Genomic DNA, 22,432 nt, shown 5'->3' on the forward strand with positions numbered 1-22,432 from the left:
TGGTTCTTTTGAATTGGAGATTCGATGTTCCTTTGACTCTTGTTTTCTTCTCCTTTTGACTTATAATTTTTGTCAAAGTGAGTGTAGTGAGGATTTTGGGAGCGCCAAAACTGCTTTCGCTCTGAGAGATTTTTCTTGTATCTCAAGTTTCTCTGCTGCTTTTGATTTTTCACCTGTTTTGGTTGTCTGTGGATATTTGCCTTTTGTTTCAGCTTCTTAGCAACAGGTTCACTCTTCATGGAAGAGGTTTCGCTTGTTGAGGTGACTTCTTCCACTGGAATCTCTTTTGTGCCACTTGAACTTGGAACGTCAAAGTTGGTAGGCTTATTCAGAGGTTCGGGCACATATCTACCTTTGGTCTTCCATGATGTTCGCTCCGACAGACCGACTGTTTCGTCTGCGTTGTCTATCGGTGAAGACCAGAAAAACTCATCACAGCCATCTGCATTATCTTCGTTCACTATGGCAGTGAGTTCGTCTGTCTGATGTTCGGTTACTCCTGTGACCTTATACACCTGATTGGGAGTTGTTCTAACCTTCTGAAACACGCCGGCCTTTTCTTTAAGGATTGGGGACTTAGTTTTGGACAAACGAGCGAATTCCACAGAATTTTCAGAAATCGGGTTTTTGTGGTTTTCAGGTTCGCTCCTGACGAACTCGGAACAGTCAACTTCGTCATCTACAGAAATTTCACTCATATCATCGTCCTCATTAAGTTCAGATGCATTTTCAACGTCAATTTTATTCTCTGAACTCAAATTGGTATTCAATGAGTCAAATTTTTGTATGGTTTTGGCCCTGAGTTTCATCTTATCATTTTCATCCAAAAGATTTTTAAGCATGTCCTTATGGTCTTTGGACTTTATAAAGGATTCAATTTTGTCCACACCATACATGTAAGTAGGGTTGACATCATCAGAAGATACAACACTTTCACAGTTGTATGCTTTGGCATCAATTTCATCCTTCTTAAACTCAAGGAAGGGTAAAATCATGCGATGTATCTTCTGTCCTATTTCACAATTTAAATGTAGTTGAGTAATGTTAGCATAAAGCCTTTTGGCAATCAAACAAAAAACATTCCTTTGTTTTAATAATTTGAGATTGTCTCTTTCCAAATAAATGTTTTCATCCCTAGACTTAATCAGCTCCAACTCTTTCTGCTCTATCCAAATCCTTCGCCCCTCACTCTTGGATGACACCCTGCTTATTTGGTCAGTTAGATTAGAATTCGTGACCCGTGTTTGAGTTAAACAACTATCTAGATTCGAGATTCTTGAATTCAAGTTATTTAATTCCATTTCATATGATTTTGAGGGATTTTAAATGAAACAAAAATAGATTGTACCTTCTTGATCAGTTCATCCAGCTCACTGATCTGCACACTAAGAGGTTTCGCTGTAAAGCACAAGTTCTCTCGCTCCTTAGCCTCTTCGTTTCCACCATCAGTGTTGTATCCCCTCATCTGAGATACATCGGTCACCATCAGACATCTTCCATCAGTTTCACCACTCTTTGCAACATAAGCCTTTCCATGAGAAGGCTTTCTCACTTCATCGTCTTATGAGTCAGTCGACCACACCTGTACGCCACCGAACTCATCGTCATCAACCAAACCCTACACAATAAGAGCATTCATAGAGGGATTAGCAACAGCTTTCTTCCTCTTAATCTCCTCCAGTCTTTTTAGGAGACTAGCTTCTTCATCCTTCTCTTCATCTTTCTCTACCATCTTTTTCAGCACGCAATCTTTTGCATAGTGATTTTTGATGGGTTTTAGCCATAAGAACTTTCCTATGTGCGCATGCAAAACCCTAATGCTTGGATCTAGGCTTTCTAATTAAACATGCTTTGAATCCAAGACTTCTAATGACTAATTAGGAATAAGAACAATACTAAATCAGATCTAGAATCATACCTTTGAATCTCTTGTTTGACCTTGTTGTCTTGGAGCTCTAGAGTCACAATTGTCACTCCTCTAATGGCTTACAAACACCAAATAGCAAGGAGGATGATTTGAGAGAGAGGAGAGGGGAGGAAATCGGCCAGGGGTTCTATACTTTAGATCAAGTGCCGATTTCCCTTTGCCATAGGGTCTATTTATACTTGTAGACTCCTTAAGGGTTACAACTTAAACCCTAATTGGATAATCTTCTCTTAAAGCAATCCAAATCCATTCCTTAGATAACCTTGGACGATTTTAAGCTATCCTTAGCTTCTAGAATCCGTCCACTATCTATCCAATATGGATTTACAGTCTAAAGTTTAACTATCAAACAATTGATAGTTTATACCCTCTTATTTAATTAATCTCTTTAAGTCACCAAATTAATTCTAATTAATTATATGACTTATATTAATCAAATAACAATATTATTATTCTTTATATTATTCTCATAATATATTAATAATATTTATTCTCTCTTAATAAATCATCTTATCAAGTTGCTATGGTGAAGGCAACCCAAAAGGACCATGAGAAGGCTTTCTCACTTCATTGTCTTATGAGTCAGTCGACCACACCTGCACGCCACCGAACTCATCGTCATCTACCAAACCCTACACAATAAGAGCATTCATAGAGGGATTAGCAGCTTTCTTCCTCTTAATCTCCTCTAGTCTTTTTAGGAGACTAGCTTCTTCATCCTTCTCTTCATCTTTCTCTACCATCTTTTTCAGCACGCAATCTTTTGCGTAGTGATTTTTCCCACCACAGTAAAAGCAACTGACACCAGAGTCAGCTTCACCCTTCGCTTCCTTCTTCGATTCTTCAACCTTCGGCTCCTCTTTCACCTTTTCAGAGCTGTAGCTTCCCTGCCAATTACGATTTTTGTTGGTAGGGAACTTTTTCTTAATGAACCTTCTGGGATTTGACACCATCATAGCATAGTCTTCAGCTGTCAAATCGTGATCTCCCAGATTTAGATCCTCTTCATCTTCTGCTATACTCTTACCTTTGGACAGAAGCGCCAAGGATCCCAGATTTGAAACCACGCTTTTCTCTTACAGCACTGTCTTTTCTTGGGATTTCAGAATCCCCATTAGTTTCGCCAGCGAGTACGATTTGAACAGCTCGTGTGCTTTAACCGTTGACACAACAACTCTCCATTCAGATCTTAGGCCATTCAGGAAAGTGACCTTCTGTTCGATGAGCTTCCTTTCAATATCATGTTTGATCATCTTGCTGAGAAGATGATTAAAGTGATCAAATGTCTGTGTAACAACCTCTTCTGGCTTCTGCTTCAACTCTCCAAATTCAGAGAGAAGTAAAGTCTGAATTGAGTGCTCCAGATCTTCATCTGTGGAATACAGCTCTCGCAGCCGATCCCAGATTTCCTTTGTTGTACTGCAAGAACTCACCAATCTAAACGTGTCAGATTGAAGAGCGAATCGAATTAGTCTCAATGCCTTAATGTTGCATTGAAACTTCTCCTTTTCGTCCTAAGCAACGTCTTTCATGTCTTTTAACAAATCATTGTACTCCTTTTGAGTTTTAATGATTCTAGATGTTCCTGAATGAGCAAATGGGCCAAATATAATAGCTTCCCATATCAGATACCCATTATCTTCAGATCCATTGACGTAGTCTTCAAAGTGGTGCGTCCACACTTCGTAATCTTAAGTGTAGAGAATTGGAATCTTGGTTGTAGATCCTATACTGTTTGAGATGTTAATAGGATTAGATTGAGAATCGTTCATGCTTGATCGTTTAACCTGTTATAAGATCAGACTTTATAATACGTAATATTAGGGCAAGATGAATAATTAATGAGATACGTCAATTATGGAGTGACGGCTCAATAAATATCAATGAATGCGGAATAAACCCTAATCACTTCTTTCACAGAAGAGATGTGTATGAATTACACAGTCTCCTGCTCTGATACTAACTGATGAGTTAAGAAACTCTTTGATCGTTTAGATCTTTAAACAGGTTAATCACAAAGACATAAACAGAAATATCAAACACAAGAGTGAATCAAAATATGTCGAATGATTCAATAGATTCAATCCTCAGCAGAGATCGACAAAGAACTTCCGCTGTAAAGGCTACTAGGGTTACAAATGATAAAACAGAAAAATTTCTATGAATGATCCACTCCAAATCTTACGTACTAAGATGCATGCAAGCATATATATATATACTAAACCCTAGAACATAAAATCATGGATGGACAGGCCCAATCCGGATACAAAAATGGACTAAAGAACGAGCCCAAGACGCAACACTTAACGGACCCTACAGTAACATTCATAAAATTCATGAAAATTTTAAACCTTTATAACAATCCAAAAAATCATCATTGTTCAAAAGGTTCCAAAACATGTCAATATCAGAGTAATCCCAAAATCATGAAACAAAACATGAGGAGGTGCACGATCACACCTTCGCCTTCCCGCGATCCTCTCAGGTACCTGAAACATAATCCAAAACTATAAGCCCAAAGTTTAGTGAGTTCCCCCAAAATACCAGTACACAAGCAAATAACACATAGCATAATAACAGCATGCAATGGGTCCACAAATAATAGAATGGATTACCCATGAGCCCACAACATAAGTCTTGCTTGCCTCCTGGGCCAACAACTTATGTCTGGCTTGCTCCCCAGCCTGATCAGTCCTCAGACTGACTACCACTAAGCCCTTAGTATGAGTCTGGCATGCCATTCCTGACCCTTAGCTCGTATCTGGAATGCTCATGAGTCCTCAGTATGAGTCTTGCATGCCCTACCTGACCCTCAGCTCATAACTGGTATGCTCCATGGTTTGTTGGCTACAGCACAGTGCAGTACAATCTCAACCCAACCCACATAATTGATGGGTTTTGGTATACTACAACATCCTATGGTGCACATACAACCCTAAATACCTTGGATCTATGTTTTCACTAATTATACATGCAAATGGTTTCCAAGGTATTAATCTTACAACTAGAATGCATTTAACATAAAAACATAATATACTAGTTAGCATGACATACCTTTTGATGGAGCTTGAAGTCTTGGTGCATTTGGCCTTAAAGAGCTTAGCCCCAATAGTGTGGAAGCCTCAAATGAAGTCACAACACATCATGGACAAAGGTAGGACTTGAGAGAGAATTACATGCACCAAAAAACCTCCATATTTCACTAAGAAAAGAAGTGTACCCGTTTTGGTCATGAAGTAGCACATTTATATGTTGGATTCCAAGAGTCATGGGTATAACCCAAATCCATACCCATGGGTGTTATGATCCATGGTCCATGTGGCCCAACTCTTTATGTATCCATACATAAACTTGGTCCAACATGGATCATAAGCCCAACACATATAAATATAACTAATTACCATAATTAGTCCCCATAGATTTAATTAGTCTCTTTTGACTACTAAATTAATTACAAATTAATTCTTTATCAACACTAATTAAAACATATGATTTCATATTAATATATTATAACTTATAATATATTAATAAACCATAATTAACCTTCTCTCAAAAGTCCATCCTAACAAATTGTCCTGATGATATGTAACCCAAATGGACCATGCTACTCTCGGGTCGAATACATACCAATAATAGTTATGGGCTTAAACACCTAATCCAACAGTCTCACACTTGGATAAGTCTAAAACTATTATTGCGTATGACTCCAAAATCCGACTAACAATCGTAGCTCTTAAAGCCGTTGTCGAACTCTGAACAAATCAATGACACATCCATTAGATAAGGGATCATATATTCCTCCAATCTAGATATCATATGTACTGAGACATGGATTATAATCATTCTCTCTGTCTATTTGTTGTTTCCCGATTTCCGATTTATGACGACTGACTAATTGAACAAATCAAATCAGTCCAGGCTCGGCCGAGCACTTACGCTTGTCATCACCAAATCATCGAGGGTCCCATAGATGTCGCTTTTATCCCTCCAAGGGTAAAAGGAATGGATAAACTTCGACTCATATGTTTATTCTACTACTTGTTGAATCATACACAAAGGCACGTTTTATAACATCGAGTTACCAAATGCGTTTACGTGCAATCAATGTATAACCAACTTATAGGCAACAAGTCATATCTCTAGGTTTGAAGAATATATGATATTATCGTCTCATGATCACTCGCGATAAAATCCATGAAGTGATTCAAATGAGTGTGGGTTGAATCTAATACTCGAATCCCTATTCCAGGAGTACTCATGAATGTTCTAGTAACTCTTACTATGTCCACTACCTTGGACATCTACAAACCCGATTCATGACAGTCTTGCCTTAATACCTACTTCCAAAGTATTATCGACTGTGGATGGTTTGAATAACTTAGTCATTCGGAAAGAATAACCTAGTTATTCTGGAAGTCAAAACATGCAAAGTGAAACACAAGAATAATACTAATCCTCTATGGTCCCAAGCACCTTTGAGAGTAAATAGAACAACTTTATTTAAACACCATATTGATTACTCATTATTCATTGTGTAATGTTTCAAATAATCAACTTTATACTTAAATTAAAACAATAGTGGTCCCATGCTCCAAGCATGTAAACTATGTTTTCTAAACACTAGTCATGCCATACACCAAGTATGCACACTATGTTTATCTATGATCTTTACTTTGTGAAATAGATCAATTGAACATGATTCCAATGATGCTCATTTCACAATCCCAAATCTTTATCGTAAATGTAAGAATTCCAAATTCCTACCATTTAACGAAATCTGTTAGATTGTAAACTTATACACAAAGTCACAAAGACTTGTCAACAGACATTACAGAGTATTCCAATGGAGATTAATTCCATGGAAATGAAGTCTCAAATTCAAATTACATTACTTTGAAAATCCTTCTTGCATTAAGCTTTCTAATCTTACACAGAATTGAAAGAACAACTTCCACCTATGGAAACCTTTCTATATTCCCATTTTGGCTATCACTTCTGAACAAGAGTTACCTCTTTTCATAATATGTCAATATGGTCCTTCCAAAATTAACACTTATACTTCCAATTGTTCATGAGCAACCAATCTTTGGTAAACCTCAGATTGTCCTCGACAATTGTTTAATTATTTTTGTCATATCCAATTCTAGACTTTTCCCCTCTTAATGCCCTGAGCATATGGAAAATTTAGAAAGGATGAATATTACAACACATGCAATCGATCCTATATCCGAAGAATATGGGACACGATTCACGATGTCTCACATAAATACATGATACTAGACCAATCTTTTGCTACTATATTTTTTTTATTTGCCATGTTTTCAAAATTTGACTATGAAGAGGGATGCCATAATCATAATCGAAATTTTAAAACGCAATATATATATATATATATATATATATATATATATATATATATATATATATATATATATATATATATATAGAATTTTCTTAAGTCGAACCATTCCAACATAAAATTCATATATATACTTGACTAAACATGATTAAAATCTCACTATCTAAGATGATTTGAAATGAAGTATAATTTCTCTCCCTTAATTATAGCAAAACAACTTTTTAATCCCTACAACTTCACGAATTGAAACTTTTTTTTTCTATAATTAACACTTAACATAATAATCATGCTCCCACTAACATGATAATTATTAGCATAACACTTATGCTCCCACTAGCTTTGACATGTATCCAAAAATTAGTTGGACTTCTAGAAATAAATACTTTATTGACTCTCTTACCAAAGTTTAGATTTCTGATACTATATGCTTTGATAAAACTTTATCAAAATCGTACACCTTTCCTTACATAGCTTACATGTGTATATAAACAATTTTATAGAACTATGAAAAGGGATGTTGTAATCATAGTCTCAATTGTTTAGACATTTTCCATTTCTCAAAAGTCCATACTAGTCTGTCGGTTACCCACACACGCTCCACTAACGACTTTGAGAATGAAAATGTCACAATTGCTATCTACTAAAAATCTACTTAGTGAAAGTGTTTCCTCACCATCTTCTTCATGAATCGGAGAGAAACCTTATGACACTTAGATTTTATGGTGTATGTGTTCCTTTCCATGTGAATTTTGTCAAAACCATAATCACAAGACAAGGTTAGTGACAATTTCAAATTCATATGGACTGAACTTGTGCAGTCTTAACTTCTTGCCATCTGGCAGTACAAGGGCCTACCATTGTTTCCAAGTTGTTATGCAATCAATTGAGAACTCTCAGAACTCCTATGCAAAGGCAACTTTAACCGGAGTGGACTTAGAAATGTCAACACGATAGATTCTAAACCTCAAGTCGTGTGCTAGTGAAGAACTATAGGTTTTATCCTTGATTAGTTCTTGAAACTTTCAAGACCTTTAAGACTCCCACTTTCCTATTGACATATAAGACTCCCTTGTCAAGAACCATTTCTTGACAAAACAAATATTCAAGGGAAAGTGCGGATTCTTATCAAGACTAACACATCACGCAATTGGCCTAAGTTGATCTCTGTTTTATGCAAAACATCACAACTTACCAATCTCAAATGTACAAGAGTAGAAAACATTTTACTCTTACATTTGACTAGTGTTAATAAACCTTCTTCAAGACATGTTACTCAAGTTACAATCTTGGAGTATGACTCTAAGACTTTGTTTTTGGAACGAAGTATGACTCATCTTCTTGATTTAACCATTCCAACAATTCATGTCTACTCTTCTTATCCATAAGAATGCACTTAGATGTCCTTAGAGGACGAATTGTGATATGGTTTCTCAATCATTAAGATGATCAAAAAACATGATACTAAGGTACTCTCCCATCTTTTCAGATTTGAGAAACTTTATCTTTCTGCCTAATTTGATTCTTCTCATTCATTCTGCCATACATCAATTATTTTCCAATGTTTCATAATTATACTTAAACTTGTAAGTATAACCATATTTACTATACTTTGGTAAATCATGACGAATAGTCTTATCGATCTTTGTGGTGGACTTGACCAGTGCACACAAATGTGTACTCGATCCCTTAGTCCTTTCACTTGACTTAATTTTCCAAAGATCAAAATTCTCATTCATCATACAACTTGTATGATTCCAAGTTTCGGTCCAATTGAAACTTGGGTGATGAGAATCTTTCCTTATTTGGTAAATTATGACACTACAACAGAAAGAATCAAATCCATTTTCCAATATTGCTATCAATGGAATCATATAAACAACCATTTTTCACAAATGCCACTGTAAGGATATTTAAAATAAATAAAATAAAACCTTATCTTTTATTTAAAACTTGCGGAAAAACTTATCCTTACAATGCAAATGCATATGAAAAATTTGTTGTTATTTATTCCTAAGCAATATATCATAACTCTTAAGCAACAACTCACAATTCTGATCACCGAACCATGTGATCGAAATCCATCTTCGCGATCAAAATCAACATATACTTCCTTTAAGCTTCCTCTCTTCGATTCTACAAAACATCAAAATGTGATCCGGTCACATCATGTATAAGAATCTCAAATAGGAGCTTAATAGAGTTAGATAGTGAACTTTACCCGAAGTAGAGTCAAACTCTTTGACTTTACCAACCTTATGTTTGTTCAGGTAAATTAGGCAACTTCGCAACCAATGCCCCTTCCTTTGGCAATAGAAGGTTTAGGAAGTTGATCTTCTAATCAAATTTTCTTTACTAGTCCTCAAATCACTTCTGATTCAGTAGCACCTAGCAAATAGATAAAATCTTAAAGGGTCATGTCATAGTCTGTTTCATAGTAGTCCCAAAGGAACTCACTGTGTAACTTAGAAAGTGATTGAACATCTAACTTTCTCAAGACTTTGACACCCAACTCTCCCGGCTTGTCAATATGTAACTTCATCTCCAAGATGTGATCACACATAGACCTTACTTGCCAATAGGGCTTGAGTGACCTTGAACTTGTGGGTTAGGGAGAATAATTGGGGGGGGTAGAGGAATTTAAATTCCTAGAGATTTGGGAAGATCATAGATGTCTGAACTAGACATCTACAATGGGAGATATTCAAGTTAGTTGATTTTTAAGTCCTTAATATAACACCTAATATGAGATATTAAGGCTAGGATCCAACACAATATTTTATAACTTGGAAGAGGGATGTCGTAATCCAAGCTATAAGATATTTGAAGGTAGGCGAATGACGATTCATCAATTTCCACCATGAAAAACAAAATAAATTATTAGGTTTTAATTGGATTTGAAATTCCTAGATCTTTTGAGATTCATTGAACTTTTCAATGGCATGTTTCAATCTCGATTGTGCCCTCTCAAATTTTGTGACTGGGATGTCGAGGATCACAAAACAAGGTGTGAATAACCATGCAAACTCACTTGGTACCCCTAACATTATCACCTAATCGATGTGCCGGTAACCCACACACGCTCCACCGATCTATGATAAACATTAAGTCACCCTTTGTAATCCTTACTAGTCCAGATTAGTGTGTCGGTAACCCACACACGCTCCACCAACGACTTGGTAAGGTACAAAGTGTGAATTTCATGGGTTAGCACCATATTCACATTTTCCTAAGTAACTAAGATTGGGTATTTATAAAAGGTTTAGTTACTTAGTATTTATCATTAATACTTTTAATGAAGGGATAATTATTGTCCTTGTCCTACCCGTTCGGCTAACGACCCCCCACCAGTCAAGGAAGCGGTGGGTGAGAGTGGACACCCATTAAACTGCCATTTTATAGGCAGTAACCTTATACCCCCTTATAGACCGTCTTCGTGAATGAGGCCTACTAACGGTAAGACTGACTTTTACTCTTATATATATATATATATATATATATATATATATATATATATATATATATATATATATATATTAATATTAAACTTTTAATATTATAATAGTATAAGGGTGTATCTTACACATTTAAAATACTAGGTGGTTTAATCTAATAATTAAACTATACTCTTAATTTAATTAAACTTAAACCATGCCATTATGGAACTATCAACTCTTTTAATTAAACACTTTAATTAATTTAATGAAGTCCATAAAGTTTGAATTTTAACTTTTAAAATTCTATGGTTTGTAATTAAAGGGTACATGGGGGTGATTTTACAAATTCCAAAACTTGAGGGCAAGTTTTGAAACTGTTCAAAACTTTTCAATTCCATAACTTATGAATTTAAAGTAGTTTTAATAAAAAACTCTTCAAGTTCCATAACTTGAGGACAAGTTATGGAAGACTTTAAAAACATTAAAGGAAAAAAAACTCTTCATTTTCATAACCTATGAGTTTAAAGTAGTTTAATGGATAAACTCTTCAAGTTCCATAACTTGAGGACAAGTTATGGAAGACTTTAAAATCATTTAAGAAAATAAGACTCTTCATTTTTCCTAACTTATGGAAATCTTATGAGTTTTAAAACCATAAATGAGACTTTTCATATAACTTGAGGACAAGTTACAAATACACATTTCATGAGCAACTTTAATATTAATATGGATTGAAAACAAATTATCACATAACTTTTCTATTAATCTAAACTAACTCATAAGAACAAGATAATTCAATCAAACTTTTTCAAGTAATTAGCCTAACCATTAAACTAATACAAAACATGAATCTATTGAAAATTATCTTTGAAATTGGATTAGTATGAACATTACCACATCAAAAATAGGCTTATAAGTTCACAAACAGCTTATGGTAATGTTTCTAGTCCAATTCCAGCCAAAAAAACTCGAAAATATGCTGTCAGGGGGTCCAACTCGTCGAGTGCATGAACCAACTCGACGAGTTGGATGAATTTGTTCATGGACTCGTCGATTCCATCACTGGACTCGTCCAGTCTGCTGTCCAGACAACAAAAAAGTTTGATTTTTTTCAGTTTTTTTCCGCAACTTGCATCAAGTATAATTGAAAACAACCCATGGCTCTGATACCACTAATGGGTTTTGGTATACTACAACACGGAGCAGTACAATCTCAACCCAACCCACATAATTGATGGTTTTTGGTATACTACAACATCCTATGGTGCACATACAACCCTAAATACCTTGGATCTATGTTTTCACTAATTATACATGCAAATGGTTTCAAAGGTATTAATCTTACAACTAGCATGCATTTAACATAAAAACATAATATACTAGTTAGCATGACATACCTTTTGATTGAGCTTGAAGTCTTGGTGTATTTGGCCTTAAATAGCTTAGCACCAATAGTGTGGAAGCCTCAAATGAAGTCACAACACATCATGGACAAAGGTAGGACTTGAGAGAGAATTACATGCACCAAAAAACCTCCATATTTCACTAAGAAAAGAAGTGTACCCATTTTGGTCATGAAGTAGCACATTTATATGTTGGATTCCAAGAGTCATGGGTATAACCCAAATCCATACCCATGGGTGTTATGATCCATGGTACATGTGGCCCAACTCTTTATGTATCCATACATAAACTTGGTCCAACATGGATCATAAGCCCAACACATATAAATATAACTAATTACCATAATTAGTCCTCATAGATTTAATTAGTCTCTTTTGACCACTAAATTAATTCCAAATTAATTCTTGATCGACACTAATTAAAACATATGATTTCGTATGAATATATTATAACTTATAATATATTAATAAACCATAATTAACCTTCTCTCAAAAGTCCATCCTAACAAATTGTCCTGATGATATGCAACCCAAATGGACCATGCTACTCTCGGGTCGAATACCTACCAATAATAGTTATGGGCTTAGATACCTAATCCAACAATAATATGTCGACATATAATAGATAATATCATAAGCAGATGAACAAACAGTATCATAGGTAGTCCTATACATCTACCAGACTAGCATATCAAACTAGCATGCATATCTATCCCATACTCAGCATATCAACAATATCAAGTTATCAAACCAATGTGCCAACCTTGGTGCCTTCGACCCGAAAGTATAATGAGGAAAACTCACCTCACAAGCAGCACATAACTGATAAGGCCCGACTCTAAATCTCAGCTCTCAACTCAAATGCCTACAGCCACCAAGTAACCAATTCCATCAAAACCCAATAATACCCCAAATACCCTCAAAAGTCAAACTTGGTCAAATCAAGGTCAACTGGTCAAAATCTATAAACCCACTGAGTCAACCCAGTCGAGTCAAGCCAGCCGAGTTAACTCGAAAACGGCTGAACCACATGAGTATACGGGCGCGTACTACGGAGGTACGCTCAGCGTACATAACATCGCATTGACTTCATTACGGGGACTCTAACTGAATACGTAGGGCGTACTCCCTCCTATGTGGGGCGTACCCTCACAAAGCCCAAAACTTCAATAAGTGCTTAATCGCTAAAGCACTTAAGCCCAAACTTCAGATCCATGGTTCAAATGCACTCCAGAGTCATAAAGTCTCTAACTTTTTGACTTTAGACATCCAAAAAGTCCTTAATAAATGGTCTTAATCCATTAAAACCTTCCACAAGAAGCATGGAGCCAAACTAGCTAAAGGGATCTCATTTTTCTGACTTAGAACACTTCCTAGGGTCTGAAAGGACAACCCAAAATGTCTAAAATCAAAAATGCATAACAATTAGACTTTTGGGACAAGAAGAACATCATAAAGCTACCAAGATGAGATCCAAGCAAACAATGCATAAAGGTAGGAACTTTTTACCTTCTGTAGCTTCCCAAGAAGGTGATGATCCAAGATCCAAAAGCTTGCTTCAACTTTTAATCTCCTTGATTCAACTCCTTCTTCCTTAAGAACATAAATAACACACTTTTAGCTCAAAACACTATCTTATGGGGTTAGGGTTTGCCAAAAACGACTCAAGGCTTGGAGGTTGAAAGGATGAGGCTAAATGATCCATAAAGGTGTTTAAATACCCCTCAAACCCTAAAAATTAGGGTTTCACTCAGACATAAGTATGCCTAGTGTACATATGTGTATGCCCAACGTACTAGGGCGCGCCCTAGTACGCTTAGCATACTCACATGTATGCCCAACGTACAGCTCCTACTCCCAAAATTACCATCTTACCACTAGGGACTCTTAGGGCTTTATCTTTACAATCCAAGGACCAAAATGACATAATTTAAAACCAAGGGAAGGATTTGAAAATACCTAAAACCCGAGATGTTACATTCATGTCATGGGTAAAGGTAATAATCTTTTGAGTTGGATTGACACGTTTAGGGAAAGGTTATGAGCCTTTAAAGCCTATGGTTACATCCTTACATCGATTTCACTCAAGTAACGTGGGCGATCAGCCCTTATTATCACTTGGTAAATGTGTACAACCTCTTATTAAGATGATACAAGCTTGAATAATAATAAACATCTGGTCTATTTTCGAAAATAGTCAACCTCCATCATTTTATTGATAATGTTATGGAAATATCAAAATTATTTAATGAGGAAAAAAATGACTAAATTTTGACACAAAAATGGGCCTAGAACTAGGGCTAACTGTTAGGGTGTGATAATCCACTTGGAGTTAAATCACATTGCCCTTTCCCTTGTTGTGACTTATTCTGTCTTTTCTCCTTGCTCTATGCGTAAAAGTGGCGTAAATTCTGTGTGATCCAAGTTTGGGGGATGGGCCTCCTGTCTTGTGCTTCCAAGACATAAGCTCCATTCTGGTGCGTCTCCACTATTTTATATGGACCTTCCTATGTGATACTTAGCTTTCCTTAGGGTTGAAAATGACTGGATTCATTCTTCTTCAATACCCATTCTCCTACTTTGAAGTTCTTCACTCGTACACGCCAATTATAGAAACTTTTGATGTGAGTTTTGTAGGCAACTTGGCAAGTCTTGATGTTGTTCAGCTTCATTGGAGTTTGTGTCAAAGTCTGTCACCCATAGTGATCCGACCAAGATTTTAGGTGGGAGTATCGTCTCTATGTCGTATGTTAGGCTAAAGGGTGTTTCCCCGGTACTGGATCTCGAGGTCGTGTGATATAACCAAAGCACTATGGGCAATTCTTCAACCCAGGCTCATTTAGACTTCATTAGGCACTTCTTAAGTCCATTGATGATTGTCTTGTTCAACACCTCTGTTTGGCTGTTGGCCTGGGGATGCCACTGAGGTGAATCGACGTTGTATTTTCTTTTCTTCACACCATTCCTTGAAGGGGCTGCCTTCAAACTGGGTCCCGTTATCACTAATTAGAATCCTCGGGGTGCCAAAACTTGTGAGATGTTATTCCACATGAACTTTATCATTTGTCTTCCCATCACGGTGGTCAAAGGTTCGGACTCGATCCATTTAGTGAAGTAATCATCAACGACCAATAAGAATTTAGTTGCGCCTGGGGCAGTTGGAAATGGTTCGATAATATTTATGCCCTATTAATGAAAAGGCAAGAGACTACTGATGCTGTTCAGTGGCATGATAGGTTGGTTTTGGAAAGGATCAAAATATTGGCACTCCAAGAACTATTTGGTGAGTTGGGTTGCATCCTTGTGGATATATGGCCACTATACTCATAGGCGGAGTATTTTCCCGATAAGCGCCCGTGCACCTTCATGTGTTTCGGCTTCTCCTATGTGGCTATATTTTAAAAGTGATTGCTCTTCTGAGTGGGCAATGCACTTTATCCATGGTGCCAGGTATCCCCTCTTGTATAATTGTGTGTCCCTTAGAGAATTGAGGGGCTTTAACCTTGACCTTCCTAGCCTCCGTGGGATCATCTGGGAGGACCCCATGCAGGAGGTAGTCTATGAAAGGCTTGGTCCAATCAGAAGTTGTTGTGATAACTTCAACTTGCTTATTGTCGATGCTTCTCTCTTGGGGGAACCTCCACTAAGACTTTCTTGGTTAGGTGATCGAAAGATGTCGAGGCCAATTTGCTAAGAGCATATGCTCTCTCGTTTTCTCCTCAGTGCATGTTTTTTATTGAAAAGCTTTTGAATAAGCATGCTAACTTTCACATCGCATCCAGGTATCTTTGCGTTCATTGGTCTTTGGCCTCATATGTGTCATTGACCTGATTGGTGATGAGGAGAGAATCATTGAGGGCTGATAGGTGTTTCACTCTGACTTCTTGGGCTCACCGGAGTCCTGTTATAAGTGTTTCATACTCAACCTCATTGTTGGAGACCTGAAAGTTGAATAGAAGGCATATATAGTTTCATCACCACTAGGTTTTTGAGGATTAGTCTTGCTCTGGAGCCTTCCTTGCTCGCAACACCATTAGTATGTTGTTCCTAAATGTCCTGGCTTACCTCCGGTTCTAAGGGGTCTATCGACAAGATTGTTGGTATGCTCTTGAGTGTGTTAGAGATTTCGACTAGGAAGTCTGCCAATGCTTGAGCTTTAATTTTGGTGTGTGGCTAATAATCTATGTAGTGTTTGCCCAGTTTAATTGCCCATTTTGCTAGGCCTCCCGATTTATTTGGTCTCAACATAATTTGTTTTACTGGGTAACTGGGCAGGACCTCAATCTTGTGGGCTTGGAAATAGCACCCGAGATGCCTAGCTGCGTAGATTAACGCGAGCACCAATTTCTCTAAGATCATACAGTGAAGCTCAGGACCTTGTAATGCTCTGCTTATGAAATGTATTGGAAACTGTTTCTTATCCCACTCGACGGCTAGTACTGATGATACACCCTCGGCGGATGCTGCCAAGTACATTTGCAGAATTTCTCTTGGTAAGGGGCTCACCATGGCAGGGAGCTAATGTAAAGCTTCTTTCAGGTGTTGCAGGGCCTTATCAGCCTCTGTTGTCCATTTAAATTGGTTTTTTTATCAATACAACCTTTCAAGGTTTGAAAGAGTAGGAGAGCTTTCTTAGCCGACTTGACGATGAATCTACCAAGTGCCATTAACCATCCATTGATTTCATGTACTCCTTTGAGATTGCAAGGTATTTTAGAGTCGAGGAACTCTTGTATCTTGGTTTGGTTTGGCAAAATTCCTTCTTTAGTTATCTGATAACCTAGGAATTGGCCTTCCTCCACCCTAAAAGTACATTTACCCAGATTGAATTTCATCTGCACCTTTGCCAAAGTTTGAAACGTTTCTTCAATGTCGCGAAGCAAATGTTGCCTCGTTATGGCTTTTGATAACCATGTCATCGATATAGACTTTGAAATTTCTACTGATTTGATTTGCAAACACTTTGTTCATTAGACGTTGGTATGTTGCCCTAATGTTCTTAAGGCCGAATGGCATCTTCTGGTAGCAAAAAGTTCCACGATCGGTATGAAAAGCAGTATTCTATTCATCTGAACTTGGTGATAGCCCTTGTAGGCATCGAGGAAACAATTGAAATGAAACCCTTCCAAGGACTCAACTTTTTGCTCTAACTCTGGGAGAGGGTAGTGATCTTTTAGGCATGCATTGTTTAGGTCGGAGTAATTGATACACATCATCCACAACCTATCTGGTTTTTTCACTATCACTAGATCTGCAATCCAGGTAGGGAAAATTGCCTCCCGGAGAATGCTTGTGTTTACCAGCTTCGTCACTTCTACATTTATTACGTTGTTTCTATCACCCACTTGCCCCTTTTTTTTGTTTGATTGGGACTCTTCCCGGGATAACATTCAAGTTGTGCTCGATGACCTCGCAGTTCACTCCTGTCTTGTCTATATGTTGCCAGACAAAGACCTTAGAGTAATGTTTCATGAGCGCGACTTACCTTGCTTTGGTTTCTTCTGATAGGATGGCGCCTATTCGTGCGGTTTGCTCCGGATATTCCGAGTTGATGATGTGTTTTTCTATGTGGCAGCCTTCCTTTGAATTTTTTGAGGCTCGCAACTGTTTTGGTGCGGCAATGATTTGTTGGCAATGATATACACATAGGCTAGTGGCAACGACTGTGGCCGACCTGACGCGTGTGTTGAACTTGACGATATTATTGATTGTTGACAGTATGGCCAGTAGTTGATAAAGTTTCGGTCATCCGAGCAAGATATTGTGTTATACTAGAAAACATACCACTGAGAATTTGATCGTTCGTGTGATATTGTCTTTCCCATCGTGACTGACTAATGTGTGCGGGAGATGTATAGTGCCCAATGGCCATAGACTATGTCCGGTGAACCGTATGAGCGGGCTGCCTATCAGAGGTTTTAAACCCTCCTTCCAAGAGGTAGGCAGCTGCCTGAAGCAATGGCCATATAGTTTATCGGTTCTGCTTCCATTTTCTATATATACATGATGAACTTTCGTTTGTTGTATGTAGCCAGTGACCAGGAGTGGATTTATAGGGTCCCAATTGGGTGGCCTTGGGTCTTCTGTTGAGAATGTGATGTTAAGTACACTTTTGGACAATACCTCAATGTCGTCCTCTGTTTCGTGAGGTTCACTTCTCTTGCGGGGCCTGGTGATGGTGAAGATGTCACACTTTTTTCCTTGGCGCTTGTCAAAGTCTTTTTGATCTCGAGCGTTCTTCTGGTTGACATCAAACTTGGATCTCAAGTCCTTTACAATATCAGAGAGGTTGACCTTTAGTTTCTTTTCTTCAACCTCTTTCTTCAATATCATGCATTTGCCAGTGTTATGAGTTTTACTTTTATGATACAGTACTTGCTCTTTTCTTTTTCCGCCTTTGGTGGAGTTTTATCGATGGCGTGTACGTTGTTTAGTGTGATGATTTTGGTGTTTGTCTTTGCTGAATGGACGATATCTCTTGGACGAATGTCACGAATGTCGATTGTGCTTGTCATGGCCCCCATCCTGGAGCTCTCGATGGCCAGTATTGGGGAAAGAGGCTACTTCTTCTTGTTTTATGTACGCATTGGCAACAACTTTTAGGTTGGGTTCTTTTCTCTCCCCCCCCGACTTTCCTGAGGTATTTCTCAACTTTGTATTTAAGTTTATCCCTTGTTTGGGGTACCGTTTCTTGCATCCTCTTCGATAAAGGGTTGGGAAGTAAACCTTGGGCAAAGGCGCTAGTCACAAGGAATTCCTCGTGGCCCGGGACATTTAGTATTGCAGGAGTAAAATCTATCGTAATACACTCTTATTGACTCTCCCTACTTATGCTTGCACGCCATGGTTGAGTTTGTGTCTCCCTTACCCTTCCTCAACTGCATGAAATTATTGAGGGAAAAGGTACCGTAGCTTCTCAAAGATCGAGATGTTGTCGGGTGCCTTGAACCATTTTCCCACATTTCCCGATAGTGTGACGGGGAAGTGCGTGCAAGTAAACCGTTTATCCATTCTCAATGACATCATAATCCACTCGTACGTTTCGATGTGTTCGTCTAGATCGGTGGTATCGTCGTACTTTGGTATGTTTGGTATCATGGCCAAGTGTTGGATCTCGTATTCTAAGAGTTCTTAGCAGAAAGTGGAGCTGGTTGTAACAACCGATTATTTCGGGTCAATAAAAGTCAAAAAAGTCAAACCAAAGTCAAAGCAAGTCAAGTATGTCAAACAATAGTCAATAATTAAAAGTTAATCCAATAAATAATGAATTATTTACCCCACTTTAAGGGTTTTCGGTTTTGTGAATCAAAATCATTCCTTAGGCCGAGAACCATTTTGGACCGAGAACCACATGAGATCGAGAACCACTTGAGACCGAGAACACCCCTAGCCAAGAACACTAAAGACCGAAATCACCTCTTTTGACCGAGAACCATGCGAGACCGAGAACCACTTAGACCAAAATCAAGATGATCTCGGTTGGACTTTTGACCGAAATCAAGAGTTCTCGGTTTGGAAGATAAAATGAAAACACTAATATTAATCGGTGGCACACTATTCTAGGTGATAAAATACACCTTCCAATGCATATGTCACATCATTTTACATCCCCATTGATACATTAAACTGAAAACCGTCCTCACAATTCACATTCCAACTTCGAATCCTTCCCATTTGCTCTCAAAGATCATAAGAATTTCTTTAAACATTCATACCTTCAAGAACCATTCCCAGTACAACTTCAAACTCCACAAGAACATCATCAAATTTACCCAGAAAATCTAGTTCTTCAATTGATTCCTAGGAAACCTTGTAAGTATTTATTACATAATTTAGTGTTATAAAAACACTTAAATTGTTGTTTCACTAATTTATGCAAAATATCGTGTGTTAATACTATTAGGATACGACTATATACATGTGTTCTAACCCGAGGATCATCGCTATCACTTCATTATCCAGCCAAGAACACACCCAAGCTGAGTTAATACCCTTACAGTTTTCATGATTTTTATATGTTTTAGGGTGAATACAAGTCAAACACAAGAAAAAAAATTGTGTCGATATACAAACAATTACATTTATATTTTTACTGAATATAGATATACATATGGATACAAATTTGATACAATAAAACTGTAACCCTTTTTGTAACCTGTTAAGAAAAAGGGAATAATTACATAAACATACGTGTATAATTATTTCATTTCACTTTATTATTAGGATAAATTGATAATAGCATACAAAGGGTTCATTATTTCAACAAAATATTTTTGTAAACTATAATTGGTATAGTTTATGGAACACTCATACTATTTTACCCTATTGGGGATATAGAAATAATTATTTAACAGAATAATTATTTTCTTACTATGTAAATACTATAAAAGGATGATACATACATTTACAAGGAAAAGAGTTTTCATTATACTACACGTAAACGGTCAATATGGTATTGTGAGTCACGTCTTCAAGTACTTACCTAAGTACTAACAAAAGTCTTGTATTATAACCATAGTCTCCTGGAGGGAGAGCGTGACACTTGTGTATAGATCTATACGAGACTGACAATCCTACACCTAAACTATTAGCTACAGTTAGACCGACAGGTCTGGGGTGACAAATGTCATAACATTCCGACACCTGAAGAACGTCGTAATAGGCCAACAGTCGCTAAGTATGGTTATAATAACTCACAAGGGGTATTAAAAATACGTTTGGTTTACGAATACATACATGTTTTCAAATGGTTTTATTTATATAAAACTACATTACACTATTTCCCCAGTACAATATAGTTTATATTCCTTGAAACATTCATTCAAATGGTTTTATAAAGATATAAAACTACATTATACAACTTCATAGTACAAACGATACTTATACAATTCGGTCTTGGAACATTTAAGACCTACATTACATTTAGAAGAAAATATTGTATTTTCTAGAAGAACATACTATCATTTTCAAGGAAACACAGACATATATTTCTCATACAAAATGTTTATGAACTCACCAACTTAATTGTTGACACTTTTTTTCAAAACCACTTGTATTTTCAGGAAATCAGTAGAAAACGGAGCTTAGTATTGTTACGCCTTATATTTTTGTTGTATATTTTTGGAGTCAAACAATAGTTTAAATACCATATAAAAAATTATCATTTATCAATATAATGTTTGCATGCTTTGATCTCTATTATTCAATTGTTATGATATTGTACATGATGTCATCCGCCCTCGGACGTTTCCGCCGTTTACTCGGTTCGGGGGTATGACACTAGTACTCCACAACAAGTTTTCCATGTGTGGGTATGGAAATCCACCGTACATAATCAATTGATGAGAATAGTATGGGTTGACGTACGCCTGATTGTACATAGCCGCCAACAATATGTATGGTTGTTGTGCGAGCTCATTTGCGTGTTTTGCTGCAACTGTGAGCTTGATCCCTAATTCTGGAGCATGTACAAATTTTCCCCCTGTGACTGTTATGCATAGGGACTGAGCTGTTGTGTCGTTATCGAGTTAGGATTCGACTCCTACGTCGATATTGTGTAAGGGTTAGACCTTTGCGACGATGGATCTAGGGGAATAGATCCCTGCAGCTGCTGGATGTAGGGATTGAACATTGACGGTTGTTGTGCGAAGAGAGGAATGTGTGACATGCCCGTTATGTGAGAGAATTGATAGTTTGACATTGGGTGTTGCGCGGAGGAAATTATGGTACCAGGGGGCCAAGTGTTCGTCCTCGCTTGTTGCAACAACGATTGTGTCTGGGAAGTCGATGGTTGTGATTGTTGAGTCATCATTATATGTGGCATTGTGGTCGTGGTTATGACTAGATGCTCTATGGTGACAGGTGACGGTTTCCCAAACTTGGCTATTGACGCCACTGTGGTGTCCGCCATGGAGCCTGGTGGTGCTTGTGCGGCTAGTGTTTGGGTGGAGGCTTGTCCTTCTGATGTAGATGTTTGTGTGCCATCGAGCGATGCGATAGGTCTGAGTGGACTTATCTCTCCTCCGCCTGGTGCCACAGGTCCTTTCCTCGTGATTTCTGACGTCTAGTGTCATATTAAGGTTGTGTAACTTTGAGTACACGCTCAAATGGCACCAAATGTTGTGATATGTGCTCCGAGCTTAACATCGTCTCGTGGTGGTTTTGTACGAGTTAAGCCCTGTAATCACAGTAATGAAGAAGCAACATTAGTCGACATCCGGGACAAATCTCCAACGATCTAGTTAGTCTGAGTGTATACGTGAGAATGCAAAGAATAGGGTTTAGCTACAAGGAATCAATCCCTTCCTCT

The sequence above is a fragment of the Lactuca serriola genome, chromosome 1 (genome assembly GCF_051521515.1).
Source record: "Lactuca serriola cultivar US96UC23 chromosome 1, Lser_US96UC23_V15, whole genome shotgun sequence".
Lineage (NCBI taxonomy): Eukaryota > Viridiplantae > Streptophyta > Magnoliopsida > Asterales > Asteraceae > Lactuca > Lactuca serriola.